This window comes from Amblyomma americanum, chromosome 1, assembly GCF_052857255.1.
Source record: "Amblyomma americanum isolate KBUSLIRL-KWMA chromosome 1, ASM5285725v1, whole genome shotgun sequence".
NCBI lineage: Eukaryota > Metazoa > Arthropoda > Arachnida > Ixodida > Ixodidae > Amblyomma > Amblyomma americanum.
In genome coordinates, this window is record NC_135497.1 from 126,299,497 (window position 1) to 126,313,502 (window position 14,006).

Consider the following 14,006-nt stretch of genomic DNA (forward strand, 5'->3'; position numbering starts at 1 on the left):
AGGCACCACCAGTTTATGAACAAACCTTACAGACAAACATCTTGAACGATGTTTATGTGCTAGATTTCTGCGCTGTTAATGTTGTAGTATTGTGGCGCCGGAATCTTTCCATCGAGCGAAATTCCGACATTGGGCATTACAACACCAACAACGTTGATATAACCGCAAAAAATTGAAAATGTTTAAATTAACGGTGCGATTAAAAAAGCTAGCCTGATGAGTTTGGGCTTCTGTCATATGCAGAGTGTACAGAACTGCAATTTCTTAATGACGCTTGGCCGTGCGTCGATTTTAATGATTTGAGGTATTGCATCCGAGCCGTTGATGCTCCGGCCTCCGCAAGCTGTCAAAGGCCGCGAGAAAAAAGGGCGTTGTCGTCGTCGCTATATCTGGCGGCTACTCTGCTGCGCGTTTTCTGGTTACGTCCTCGTTGAAAGCCATGGTGATGTCTGCCCAAAAACGGTTTTCACGTCTTCTTGCAGTTTCACCGCCGCTAGTTCTCTGCTCCCGCACGCGACAGCGTGTTTCAGGTAAACCTTATTGGGGCTCCTCCGCGAAATGCGACAACAGACCGGGGTACGATGCGTGGCAGTTTACCCTTGTTTCCTACGAACCCAGCGCTTGTCACCACAGACTCGGTCGGGGCTAACAATAGTGTGCTGCCGTTGACCCCGCTGCAGCTTCAAATGCCTCGAGTAGAAAAATAATGACGCTGTTCAACGGTAAAGCATGCATGTTGAGAACCTGAGACTCAGTTTGTTCCCTTTTTTTTTTACTACCGCTCGCATCTGGAGGGGAAAAAAAGGCTGCATTTCGTTGACCACAAACTCGGATAACGAGCGACACGGCGAAGCGTCAAGCGTCGCCCGCGAGTGCGTCGTCACCTCGAATCCTGATTGTCTCCTACACGGACTGGACTCTGTCAGAGCGAGACGACGATGGAGCGGGCAGTGAAGCGCGTACGTAGATGACCAGTCCGCGGCGCGGACCCCCCGCTCGTTTTCAAGCGCGGGCCAGCGGGACGGCACCGGTGCGCGCGCGTGTGGCCCGGCCACCCACAAGGCGTCGGCAGCTGGCCGCAACGGTCAGCGCAGCGGGAAGCGCGCTTACCGCCGTGCTGCGTTCACAGCCGAAACCGGCTAGGCCGCCCTTGACCGTTGTTCGCGGAGAGACGACGGACAAGTCAGAGTTCGGCGGACGGCCTGGTCGTTGCCGCGCCAGGACGACGCGCGCTTAGACCGAGTCGATTAACCTTTTTTCGCCGCAAAACACTGCCCAGTGAGATTGACAGGTGGCCGAGTGGTGGATATTGTTCGTTCGTTTTGTCGATTATTAGCTTCGGGGCAGTGTACCGCGCTTCGCCGAAGCGTTCGGCCTATACGAGGCAGACCGTTGGGCCTATCACTCTTCGCGCTGAACGAATCCTGCACCTACATGTCCGCGCGACGGGAAGCTGCCTCCCGCGTGGGACTGGATCTGCCAAAAGATCTGTCGCGTATCTTGTTGTAGAAATACTTTCCGCCAAAAAGCAAAAAAACTGGTGTAAAAGCGCCCTCCTGGAATCGTTCTGTCAAGCTACCCTGCCTGAGTCACCTAGTGCCGCTATTTCGTTCTCTTTTTTTTTCTTTGGTAGGCTCTTTGTCTATATTGTGTACTTATCCTACACAATCGCTTGCAAACAGTGTAGACCGGCTGTAACGTACACCACGGTAGTCACAAAAATCCGCGCTATATTCGGACACAAAACTACGAGCACATAACGATCCAAATGGAAAGCCAATTCTCTAAGATTTTTTGCACATTTGTTACGCATTAAACGAAGAATAGCGTCTTGAGATTCATTTCGAGCGCAGCAACAAACTTTTCTCGTTTTCGCTGCAAACTTGCAAGAGCGCCAATTTTTAGTGCGAGTGCGAGAGTCTATAGTTCGCGCACGGCGCAGGCTTCGTGCTACTGTCAGCGCTGACGAACTGCGCGCCTCGTGTGAGCGCGCGCTGTCTATACCTCATCATCTGCGACCGTCATAGTTTCTGCGTAGACGTCTTTACGTTATTTATACCGCCTTTTGCCCGCTGCGCGCTATAGTGGGGCTATTCATACCTTAGTGGGTGTTTTCAACACAAGTGTTGTGAATTTGGCTTGTTGGTTACCGTTCATATAGCTTGTCAAACATATATATGTTCCTGAATAAAACTAGATAATAGTCAGCACTCGTGGTGTCTCCTGGCTGTGTCCCGTCCTTGCGCTGTTTCAAATGCGATGGTGTTTTGAAATACTTCACATCCCAGACGTGGCCCATTTTGTCAGATTTCGCGTTTTTCTCTCATTTCTGACATGCTTGTTAAATCTCCATTGTTGCGCAGGGAAGGGTGCTTATTGCTCCAGGGGCGCAGATGGCTGTTACGAAAGGCGAAATTTGAACGGTATTGCTTTCACTCTGGCTATACCTGGAGCTACATTTAATCAAAGTGAGTAGTAAAGTCAAAACAGTTCAATGCTCTCAATAATCAGTTCGATATCTATGCGCTCTCGCACTAAAGGAGGGTACGTTTTACTACCAATCACATACACGGTATCCCGTAGCGAGACGTGGCTGAGGACAAAATGGACAGCTGGTGAGGGCGCACTGCCAATGACGACGTAGCAGGGGTGCTGTACTCACAGTGAAGAAAACATTATCTGTTGAAATTTCATAACCGCAAATGAAGCGAGCGGTACATTGCTGCTGGCCAACTTGGAAAACGTTTTTTTTTGAAACGCATACATATATCCTCATCGGTTCTCCGGAAAAAGGCTTTGCATTGCACAGCTCATTCGATGCTCGCAGCACATATCAAAGCTCGGAGTTCAAGAATTTTGATGAGAGTGCCATTTCTTCCTAACCCAAGGCGGCATACTGTTCGCCGTGAGCCCGCTAGCCGACTGCCTCCCTTAGAGCGCGTCCTCATCTTTTCAAGAGGGCGTTGATCACGCGAGATTCGGCATAAAAGATTGACTTCACTGAAAGCCATTTTGTTTCTTGAAGTGAAATTTCTTCAGGCACAGCTCCTTCTGAAGCTCGAGAAAGGATTCAAGCGAACAACTATTGTACATAGTGAAAGCACAAGTCAGTTTTAGTTCAGAAATTTTTCACGCAACACGAACAGGTCATGCTGTGGAAGCAACTTTTGAAATGGTCCTCCCCATTCGACACTGGCTGAGACTTAGGGCCGCGCTACTACCGGTGCTGTGGATACCGGCGTCATGTCAGAATATGCGGCGGATAGAAAATAAAAGAAGCCATTCCTTAGGCTGTATTTCGATGGAGATCAATGAAAACGACGTCAGGTAGTCGAAATTAATCCGAGGGCCTCCACTACGCTGACTCTCTCGTCCTCACTCCTTTCATCCCTTTCCCAATGCCGCGGTTCGGGTGTCCACTCTGACTAAGAGAGTTGATGTCGCCTTTCCTTTCCTAATAACCAATTATTATTCTTATTGTGGCAGGCGTCCTTGGAGAAGACCGCAGTATATGTATCCACTGGCACGGGCCGGCCTTTGGGCTTTCTTTTGCGGCCCTTCCGTCATTGATCCTTAATGAAAGTCTAGTGAGAGTGGGGGTCTGGCCTTCGCTCGTTCTCGCGTTAAACAAGGCGCACAAGGCGGACACGGTAGGAAGAAAGGCACACGGACACGGACAGGATTTTCGTATCCCTCTAGTGCGCCTTGTTTCGTGCTCCATTGACAAACTTTCCCAATAGTCGAGTCTACTGAACTTTGCTGCATACATGGAATGAGAAATGCCGCTCGTGCTACCTGCGGTCAAAAAGTACCCACACTATGTTTTGAGTGGGACAGCATACGTCTGTTTCAGCGATAACGCTGCGTTAACCTGTCCGCGCAAACTCGAGGGTTATAGCGAACTTCTCTTTGACATCTTTGACTTGAGGACAGCAGTAACCGTTGTTTCTCCGTATAGTCCCACAGCCGCTCAGCTGACGGCTTATTTGTAGCGTTGATCAATCAGAGATTTGCAGTGTAATCATTATAACCTTAAAGTATGTAGATTAGAAAGTAGAAGACAGCCACATGCTGCCGCTGTGATCCGAACCCACGAACTCGGCATTTCATTCACGGTGCTCGACCAACTGAGCTATGGCGGCGGCCGCCCAACCTTCTACTTTCGAGTGTGTTCGTGTTGCGTGTAACCTAACCTCGGGAGTGTTCACCAGCGCCACCCTCGACCATAGCGGTGGCCCGGAACGTCCTGCAATACCGCAGGCGCCACATGGAACGTGGTCGAGCGGTGAGAGTGGCAGTTATGCGCGAACCCTCGAATGCTACCCGTGGCATCAAGAGAGCCAGAAACGGGACCATCTATTATGCATTACTTCTTGTGTTGTCGTGCATTGCGCACAAGGGGCAGGGATGCTGGGAGGGAGGCTTTTTGCTCTTTCTAGTGTTCATTGTCGTGTCTCCTTTTTCAGTCCATTGCGTTTTGGCTTGCCAATCCCTAGTAGTAAAGTTCACAACTCCATGTCGGCGGTAAGTAAATATGATTTAAATGTATGCCTTCTCTGAACTCTGATAATGCACCATTTTGCGTGACACACCCACGTGAGAAAAATAACACTTGCCAGTTGGGGTGATATAGGCGTTTATTTGTATTTTTATCTTACACGAAATAAGGTACTCGATCTGTAATCGAGACTGCGTCCATTCATCATCATCATCATCATCATCATCATCATCATCATCATCATCATCATCATCATCATCATCATCATCATCATCCTAACTACACTCACTGCAGGGCAAAGGCCTCTCCCATGTCTCTCCAATTAACTCTGTACTTTGCCAGCTGCATCCACCCTTTGCCTGCAAACTTCCTAATCTTATCCGCCCACCTAACCTTCTGCCGCCCTCTGTTACGCTTGCCTTCTCTTGGAATCCACTCCGTTACCCTTAAGGACCAGCGGTTATCTTGCCTTCGCATTACGTGCCCTGCCCAAGGCCATTTCTTCCTCTTGATTTCGACTAGGATGTCATTAACACGCGTTTGTTCCCTCACCCACTCTTTCCGCTTCCGGTATCTTAGCATTACACCCATCATTTTTCTTTCCATGGCTCGCTGCGTTGTCCTTAACTTAAGCTGAGCCCTTTTCGTTAGCCCCCACGTTTCTGCCCAGTAGGTGGGTACCGGTAAGATACAGCTGTTGTACACTTTTCTCTTGAGGGAGCCGCAGTAACTCACTAACTTTTCGGAGGGACGAAAGAGGGAAGGGAAGGGTGAAAGAGGTATTGATAGAAGATTATAACCTCGTAAAATTCATGTACTCAATTTTGCGTTTTAAACCTTCACGACAGATAGTTAAACGGCGATTGCAACCGTGGTAAGTATACGGATGACCAGCGCTAGCTGGTCCACATTTTGCTTTATCAATCGTTGCATTTGCTTTGAATGAGTGCGTGATCATTGTGTTTCTCTTTCAGGAGGAGTACAACGAGTCCTCTATGGTGTGACATATGTGCTGGCAGGAACTTGAGCACCTTGTTTAGCGCGTTTGAGGGGTGCGACCACAGATCGTTCGTCTCCTGTTCGACCCGCCATTGCAGGATGTTTTCATGATAAACGTTTCAAGGCGTTTGGTGACGCCTTTTTCGACCCTGCGCCCTCCGTTCATCGGGGACCCTGGCCTTCCTCCCTTAGCTCCTGGGCCTGCCCGGATTCCAAGCCTCCAGATCGTGCCATCGCGCGCCGGCGAACACCCCTACCGTTCCACCAGCACCCGGAGGCACCGCTGGTCGGCGATCAACTCCGCGATGGCCACAAGACGCACACGGCCCAAAATTAGCTGCCTTCGGCTTGAATATTGGTTTTTGAGGAAAGGAAAAACCACAGTAACTCCTTACCTTTTGGGTGGGTCGAATGAAGGAAGGGAAGGGTGAAGGGGGAATGACAGAAGAAAGCGAGGAAGAGCTAGGTGTCGTCGTGGAAGGATCGGGAATAATTTCGACTGGGATCTCAAAACTGTCCTGCACTGCCATCGCACAACCCACGGGTGCCTTTTACCCCCGTGCTATGCCAGTTCAGTAAAACGGAGACAGCCTTTGCTTTCAGAGAACTAACCCCCCACCCTCCCCCTCCCTTTGCCGGTGCGCCCCAGCCTATTCCATTGTGGAATAAATGTGTTTTCATTCATACATCCCACACGATGACGACGAAGCTAGAGCGAGGTGCGATGTACGGATTATGTGCACGGGGGGGATCATGCGACCACGGACGCTCGACGTTGACAGTGGCGGTCGATCGACGCATAGGCGGAGGATCTTGGCGATAATAACAAGCGTGCTAATGCTCGTGTTGTGTGTTTATTCGATCGATTGTGATGCAATAAGTTTCATTTCACTGATTGATGAAGTGATCGATAGATCGATCCATTGATCTATCGATCACTTCATCAATCAGTGAAATGAAACTTATTGCACAACTTAAAGAAATATGCACGAAAATATGTGAACAATAACTTTTGTGGCTAGTACGCAGCTGATCCGATATATGGCTCGATGGCTAGTTAGCCACGCAAAGTTTTCTGCCTGGCTCATATACCTAAATTATTATATATCTTATTTCCGAAATAATAATAACTATTTATATTTTCTTATTTGTGTAATAATTATTTGTTTTCTTATTTCTAAAATAATGAAAGCAAGCAATCTATACCAATACCGATTACTCAAGACCTACTGTACAGTTAATAAGAACAATGATTTATTTAATGCGGAACTATCACAATTAAGCCGCAACTTTAATACGTATGCCACTCGTTATACGAACAAGTGGTGCGCGCCAACACCCAAAAATGGTTTGCCCTGCAATCATTAAGATACAATCTACCAATGATAAGAAGTTTAATAACTCTGGAATAGATGTTTGTCGCCTTTCTAAGAAATACTTGAAGATTTTGTTTTTGTGATGTAATTTTTCCGATGCTATCATATTTCGTCTTGTAAATTCATCCTGCTGTGTGCCATTTACTCATGTGCCAAATATGCAGGAAATTTCCGGAAGTTCCTATTTTTGTATTGTTTTCCCTGTTCTTGCTTTTACTTTCATTTCTGTTATTATTGTTCGTTGTTTCTTTACTGTTTAGTTGTATGATAATATTTGTGCGTAATTTTATACTACTAAAACAGTTATGCGCGTAATTTATCTGAGATCGGTATATTTTAACCACGTGCTTCTGTCCTTTAAATTTGAATTAAATTGACTGATGTTATGTTTTAATGTGATGCCAGCTGTTGTATCATATGTAGGGACAGCCACCTCGTCACGCTGCCACTTAGAGCAGCTGTCTGCGACTGCCCCATCCTTGTACAAAGGAGAATAAAAATTTGATTTGAAATTTAAATATGAAATTAACCGGATTTCTCTTCTCACTTCGTTCCGACACGCACAGCTGTAGAGGAGAAAAATAACTCCCAAAGCGGGTCACTGGACTCACGAGTCTGATTCCTGACTGTGACAGTCGAAAGGCGTTCGTCTGGTTAGGAGAGCAGTGGAGAGGGAGGGGGGGGGTTATTACGTGCTTTCCACTGTGATTACAAGCACTGTGATTACAAGTAACCGAGCCAGCTCCTTGAGTTGCTGCCAGTTTGGCTGTAAACTTCCGGCGTGCGCACTGTGTACCCCAATAGTAATGGCCTACAGCGAAACTGATCTCCTATTCCTTTCTTTCTCCCCTTTCGTTCCCCTTTCCACGTGTAGGGTAGCATACTGAGCGTCGCCTAGTTAACCTCCCCCTGCCTTTCCGTTCTTCTGTTTCTCTCTCACTTACTTGGATATTTTCTCACTTTTTATAGCCGCACTACAAACAAAAGCGGCTACGTTAATTCGTGTGGATTTCTGTGATGTCTGCTGTAGCCTGGGGATGCTAGGGAACTCGAAACCTTGACTTACATTTCATGTAAGAGGAAATGCTGCGCAGGAAATTTTTATTATACCCCGCTCGCAGAACGACCAGTCCAACTGCGTTAGCCGTACTGACTTGACGCTCCTGCGTCTGGCTCGGACCGAGATCGCCTAGAGAATGCCGCGGCGCCCGAAGGTGCTGCTGCCTGGCGATTGCCAGCGGCCGAGACCGGAAGTTGTAGTCGAGCGACCTCTTGCCGCCAGCGCCAGGCCAACTTCACCGTGACGTGTTTCCGGCCGACCCGGGATATCGAACCGGTGGCGTCAGCCGCGTCACGAGTTGCCCGGGAGACACGTTGTTATGGAAAACGTGACGTCAGGCGATTACGTCGAGCGACGTCACCGAAGTCTCACTCCAGGCATTGAATTTTGCAAAGCGTAGCGTCTCCTCGTGCCGCGAGCATCCCTCGCGCTTCCTTCCGTTTATAGGCGAGCTACTCTTTTCGTTTAGGAGCCAGGGTTGGGGGAGACGGGAGGAGTCGAGGAAGAGTGAGCGCAAGCGGTAAATGGAGTGGAGGAACTGCAGACAAGCAAAGATATTGTCACTTATAATTCGTGAAATGACCCATTTTTAGATCCATTACTACGTCGTATCGCCAAATGTCGTCTTTGTTTTTTCGCAACTTTTATCGGAAGATCGTTGGCGCTCTGGAAAGGCGCGCTCTGGTTGTTTCCGCGTCGTTCTTTTTTTTTCTCCTTTCCGTCGGCGCACGATGTCGGCACGGAGATATTTGAATTATACGCTCTTTCTAAAATCGACCCGTTAGAGCTGTCGTCATCCTTTTGTTTTATGACGTCGTCCGAGTTATCTCGAAAGGACCAGAATTAGGCGGGTACGCTGACTTTAATGGACAGAAGGTATAGTCTGAGGCCTAAAGAAGTAATGGTCTCTTCCCACTTCAACGGACAACCAAAATAGAGAGCGTAGCGACGTTCTTGCTTCTTATTTTTCCTCTATCTTCCTTTTTCGTTTTGTAAGCTCTTTCTTGGGAGCCACTCGATGCTGTGTCGAAAGCAAGATATCAGAAAGCGCACGCGTATCTTCTTTACGGCAGCACGATAAGAAACCTAAGTTGTCCACAGCTGCAGTAATTATTTTTAGAAGAAAGGAGCTAGCAAAAGATGTCGCGAAGATTCCAGCCATGAGAAGATTCCATCTTGGAAGTGCACTATTTGTCATAATTACTTCTTGGGGCTACTGTTTTAACGTCTCCGAGGTGTACGCGAGGAAGAAGGTTAACGCGCCTGTCGAACAGAGAAAAACACGCGTCCTAAAATGTCAGCGTCTTCCCTGCTTTCTCCCCCTTTTACCCGCATGAGGGATGGAGGAGAAGGAAGGGGATCAAGGAGCGAGAAGGCAGGATCGAAGGTCTGTTGGAACAGGAGCCCGGCTGGCTACCCTGCACTACACGTCTTGAAGTAGCGAAGTACTTGTCAAAAGTGATGAGCCCAAGGCGGTTTCTTTCAAAGGATTGTAGTGGGGCTTTTATTGCATCCGTGGAGGCCCGAACTTTCAGAGGCGTGAAGACGAGAGGTCGTCTCACCTTCAAGCGATTTGAATGCTTTCATCGATGAATTTGATTCCACACAGCATGGCCCGAAAGGAAACCGCTTGGGCTCTAAACTTTTGCTAAAGTCTGTACCATCGGTTGTGGACGATGCTATGGTGCGGACTGGTGCGACTAATCTAAATCCATTTGACTTCACGCGTTAAATTAGACAGACCGTAGATTAAGCCGCCTTCCAAACATAGCTGAAGGGTCCTGGTACCGGGCCTGGGACCTCGCGCTAATCGGTAGAACATCTCGACCAGAGAGCCACATCAGGGGATATAGAAGTGCAATCCGGCGACGAAGTACGTTCGCCCAAGCTCGATCTAGATCATTTAAGCAAAGGTCAGCGTTACTTCAGAACATAATGGCACGCCTATCGAGCCTCTCCAAATTGAGGTACTGTCGCGCTACTGTTGCCTGAAGCGCTATCTCAAAAGGTGCGGCTGGGTTGAGACATCGATTTAGCAATACGCATACGGACCGATCTGAAAGTCAATGCGGAAATTTTAACCCGCAGTGACTTCACCGGCGCCATTACACTTCCCAGCTCTGAAATATTGTTTGAAAACTAATTGGTTTCACGCTTGCATGAATGCACGAGTGCAATCAATGGTTTCATACTTAGCAGCGCAAAAAAAAAAAAAACGAGGACAAAAGCGAACGAGGAGATGCAATACAAGCGCAGACTATCAACATAATTTTTTTATTATCAACTGAATGTACTTTTTATGCAATCAATAGAATGGTGCTGATCGTCACGCTTTCTTGCTAGTGTCGAGCATAACAGCGATCCCTTCATTTCACATGCAAAGGAAGGCTACAGATTCCTTTGCCACCGAGAAAAACCGCCTAAAGAAAATGACTGTGTTGAATGTTTGAACAAAAGCAACGCTGATAAGTAATTCAGTTCAACGACCTAATTCAGGCACGAGTTCCAACTGATTTCCCACCCTCAAGGCAGTTTCTTCTGTATTATGGCCTTGTAAGCATTGTCCCTTTTAATGTACTTTTTATGAAACACCTAATCCTGCTAAAGGCCTTTTTACAAAGGTTGACAACATTCTTGAAATAAATAAATAAATAAATAAATAAATAAACAAATAAATAAATAAATAAATAAATAAATAAATAAATAAATAAATGCTAGCCTCGAAGTTGGAGGGCGCGGAATATAAATGTACACAAAGTTCTGCTTTCTCGATGCTTTTAAAATAAAATGTCTTGTTTAGTTATGACCGCATAACTAGCATTTTACTGTTATGTAACTTTAATATAATAGCCACTGCTCTGTAGAAAATAAGCTGAAATTATCCGCAATGCCAAGAATACAGCGCGACATCTGTGTCCCAAAAAGCCTGCCTTTCCATCTCTGTCGCCGCGCTCTGGTTGTCAATTGGCATACTGGCTGCTAGTGGCAAAAATTTCTAGTGCGTTACTTTCGAAGCGGTCTTAGCTATTTGTTATGCCCGTGGTTGCTTTCTCACGTGTGGATAATCAGGATTCTGTGCCGTCCCACTGAGGTAACTATTACTCTTAGTCTCCTTATTTACTGATAGGCATGTAGCCCACCGTAAGTAATATCCACCGACAGTGGCGAAATCGCTGAGTGCGGGCTCAAGTAATAACGCACTAAAAAGCACTCACTCGTCCAACTCAAGAAGCATATTTTTTTTAAAAATTGGAGGACATCTGAGGTGAAACACCCGGTATATGAAACGTATAGGCTGAATGTAAGGGGAGCATATGATAATGGTTATCTGGCGCAGTGATCGCTACCAAGTAGCGTCGCTTTCTATGAAGATTGCGCAGTAGTATTTGATGAAAGTTGCTAGCGCATCGCTTCCTTTAAAAGCGTCTCTTTAATCTATCACGCGAATTAAGTAGGCGCAAGCGACGCTGCTAGGGGAAATATCAGGAAGTAGAAGAAGTCAGCGATCAATAATGAAAAGGCATTAGCGGCTCAAAAGGGAACTTACATAAGCGAAGAAATAGCATGTTTATGCTTAGAGCCTCCAGAATGGAGGAGGCACTGCAAGATCCACATTTCGATCATTCTCTATTTGCTTTTCGCGAATAGCGCCCGAAATAGCACAGCGGACAGGTCCGGCGAAGGACGGCCAAGGGCGGAAGCGCACATCAACGCCGCGATCTCGCACAGCTCTGCGATAAAGTAACCTGCACAAAAGAAACGGCGATCGGACCAGCAAACAAGAGTACAGAAGCAAACGCGTTAGTCGCAGCGATTCTTCGGCTCCCTCATAGATGGCGACACAGGCGGCCTATGGTCGTCGGCCGCTTTTGGCTGTGGCTTGGGCTGTCGCTTCGGGCTTGCTCGGCGTGCTGCTGCAAAGCTCGCTCTCAGTGCGAAGAGACATCGCTACAAAAAAAAAAAAAAGAATAGGGGGTTGGGGGGTAGGGGGATGATGGAGGCAAATGTTAGCACGCAGCTGGATTAAGGCATTGCATGAGCAGAGTTTTCAAAGAACCAGTCGTTAATTGTGCCCGTGAGGACTTCCTGGCATATATTTGCGAGTAAAACAGATTCTGATCAACAGCTTTAGACAGATGATGTCAATTAGGTTGGTGTCAAAATGCTTTGAAGCTGTTTAATGCTGGTATGAGCAAATTCACGAGAAAAACTTCAGGCTCTGCGTTGCTTGCTTTCTTGAAAACATGCCGTAAAAGCTGTTTCGGTATGTCTTGAGCAATCAAAAGCACTGAGAAAAATAATATTTCGATGAAATTTTCCGTCATTTGTGCATTCTCAAGCAATCCACTCGTTATGATGCGATTGTTCTTAGAAAAGAAAGCAGTCAGAAAAGAAAGAACGTATGTGAGGAGTAGCGTCTTGTGCGGCTCCTATTACGTAGCTATCTTGCATCTGTGAAAGTTAGGAATTGTAATGCTACCTCACTCGATTTTTTGCGGCCTATTGCAATTTTCTTTTTACTTGAGGCATGCCACAAAACACTGACACTTTTGTTTCCTGCATGCTCTCGTAGCAGGTCTACGACATCTGCGACAGCACTTATCGCTGTCGTTGTCGTGAACACGGCGCGACACTGTTTTTCAGTATGATGTGCCTCTCCTGGATGCTTGATTGAGAGCAGCTGTTCATGACAGTGAAACAGTAGCTGAATCTACCTCATGGCTGAATGATATTAGCTTTAATCGTGAGTATCTTTGTTGCATAATTCGATTTTTTTTCCTGCTGTTCTGAAAGGAGTCTTCCTATTTGATTTTCTTTTCGTTTATTTTTTACTTCGGCAGCACAGCTGCGCCCTTTCGATTAATTTTGTTTTATTAACATTAAAGACTGTTCTTCTCCTGCACATAAACATGGGTATTACGTTTAATAAACAAGGCCAACTCGCTAACGCGCGTGGAATATATGAAGCGCAGCGTCAGAAGCAACTTCCTCAGGTGAGTTGCAGAAAAAAAGTATAAAACTACCTCTTAGCAGTGGTGCTTTTTTTGTGTGTGTGCGCTCACTTCCTAAAATGCCGCTACGAACAAACTTCTCCAGCTGGGGGTGCACAACACACTTGATGAACTGGTCGAGGCACACTTCATTAGCCAGTATAACCGTCTTTCCCAGTCTGAACCAGGTAGGCAGCTCCTTCAATGCCTCAAAATTAATCTCATAACACGCCGCACTCCGCCCCCCCCCCCCCCCCCCTTAACGCCACCGCCTGACTACATAAGCGACAGACAGTCTGTACATTCCACCGTTACCGAAAAATACCCATCCCACTCACAATCACGACCGTCGGGTGGCCATAGCCAAGGCGCTTCATAAGCTCTACACACCTTCGACCCGTGCCGCTTATGTAGATGCGGCAGTGTACTCTCACCGCCCTGGATTCGCAGTGGCAGTCTCGGATAATGCTCACAACCTCCTTTGTTGCGCCACCCTCGACCGTGTAGCTCAATATCGGCTTATTCGTGTTTAGAGTGTACGGCCCTTGCCATCTCCGTCGGAACAGTCATATGTTTTGATTTCTGTGCTGTCCTAATAACAGTGGTTCGCATGCAAAGTTTCACAATGCGTTCGCTTCTCCGTCAAAAAGGTCATGATGTTTCCTGCGCCTTACCTGTAAACAAGCGCTAAAATGTACTTTTTCTCCCGAGTATTTTGACCTGTTTTTTTGTAAAGGGGTTTTTGCCCTTTTCAGTCATCCTGCCCGCGGAGGACCTCATGAGTTCGTGGTTGTACGCACGCCAGCGGGAATTCCTGCAACCATCTAAAGCTTCCATCTTGCTCTCTTCGCTGTCAAGGTCATCAGTGGTGGTTCAGAAAGCAATGGGCGCTGGCAGCGGTCGCACACCCAATGTACACCTTTCTCGGGTAAACATTCTGAAAGTTGCAGAATTGACACTGTTATGGAAGTATTGAAGGCAATGGTCCATTATGTAGCAAAATCTTTCTTTTTAAGTGTTTCCAGCGATCGCATCGAACAGTTTAAGACTGCCTTTGAAAACCAATGGGGAACGCTTTGGAA